Source organism: Aplysia californica, unplaced genomic scaffold, assembly GCF_000002075.1.
Source record: "Aplysia californica isolate F4 #8 unplaced genomic scaffold, AplCal3.0 scaffold00782, whole genome shotgun sequence".
Lineage (NCBI taxonomy): Eukaryota > Metazoa > Mollusca > Gastropoda > Aplysiida > Aplysiidae > Aplysia > Aplysia californica.
The window spans coordinates 61,796-63,213 of record NW_004798052.1 but is presented as its reverse complement, the minus strand read 5'-3'; the positions used below and the strand labels follow the sequence as shown (position 1 = coordinate 63,213).

The window sequence follows — 1,418 nt, the reverse complement described above, 5'->3', positions numbered from 1 at the left end:
ATAGATAGATAGATAGATAGATAGATAGATAGATAGATAGATAGATAGATAGATATGTCTCTGTGGGTGAGGGCGATGGAGGCTGAAACAAGGTCGAAAAAGATGCGGAGAACAACAGAAAAGTAGGACATTGGAAAAGAAACACACAAACAATTGGGAGGATACGCATTCTCTGCTCAGCAGGGAGACAAAAGGAGCGGGGAACGGATTCGGTGAGCAGTAAGGATTGAGGTTATAATACTTCTCCCATCTCCTTCTTTTTGTTCTACAAGCCGTAACATCTACCCGGAGACGTCTCCGGCGGAGATAGACCAATCAAAATGCTGTGTGCCTGTAGACCAAGTAAAAAAATCGCGGGGGGCTACAGGGGGCATGCCCTCCTGTTTTAACCCATAATTTGATATTTTGTAGTCAAGTTTGAATTTTTCTTGAAAATAATTGATTTGCAGAAGTTTTAGTGGCTATATGTGCTGCAAATAATACACAGTTTTACCCCTCCAAAGTAGGCCTTAGTGCATCTGTGTGCAGGAGTTCGTCTCCGAATAGTTCCTGCGTGCTCGCCGGAGACGTCTCCGAATATCTTCTGCCCAAAAAGAGAGGGATTCTGAAAGCAGTAGGGATTGAGGTTATTCTTCTCCATCTCCTCCTTCTTGTAAACGCAGCTAGAGCTCAGGGAGACACAGACTGAAGATCTTCACCTTACCGTGTAGTTGATGTTTACATTTATGGCCGTTTTGTCCGCATAGAACATAAGAAAGGGGTTAAGGGGTTGGAAACCCGGAAAACAAAATATCTATGTAAGATTAAACAAAACAAAATATCTCTCTCGATGTAAGATTAAACAAAAAGGAAGGGAATGAAAAGGACTTTGAAGAGGTACCTAGAGGCGAAAGGGCGTTTTTCTTCCCGCATTTGCTTGAAAGGGATGAACCAGAATTGAAATAATATAATAAACACCGCGCTTATGGGATGAGGCACTGCGATTGTCTCGGAATGTAAAGTGCTCGTTGTAATCTGGGGAGTTTCTTAGAACAACAACAATAACTCTACTTGAGTTCGCTCCCAAACTCACTCCCACTGCAGTCTGACTGCTGCGTTGTCTGCACTTGTTTGGCGTTGGGGAGGTGAGAAGTACATTGTTTTGTTAACACGTTCATGTCCGGGAACATTATTCTGTCTGTCTGTCTGTCTATCAATTGATCTATCTATCTATCTCTCTCTCTATCTATCTCTCTCTCTATCTATATATCTATCTATCTATCTATCTATCTATCTCTCTCTCTCTTTCTCTCTCTCTCTCTCTCTCTCTCTCTCTCTCTCTATATATATATACATTAGGCCAAGTAAATACATGTCACACGTGCTGGGACAACCCGCTCCGTAAAACATTCCCTCTCTTTCTATCTCTATCTCTCTCT

The 1,418-nt window shown here is 42.1% G+C and overlaps 1 protein-coding gene across 4 annotated transcripts in view; it reads left to right on the top strand.

Moving 5' to 3' along the window:
- Positions 1-1,418, top strand: part of LOC106013305 (filamin-A) — a 37,066-nt gene that overhangs the window by 4,863 nt on the left and 30,785 nt on the right. The window contains exon 1 of one of the 4 annotated variants that reach the window (XM_013088651.2): positions 1,044-1,124. The exons of the other annotated variants lie outside the window; for them this stretch is intronic. The gene's annotated coding sequence lies outside the window, so the exon portion shown is untranslated. Of the gene's footprint in view, positions 1-1,043; positions 1,125-1,418 lie in introns of those variants that run through there. 4 annotated transcript variants of the gene reach the window in all.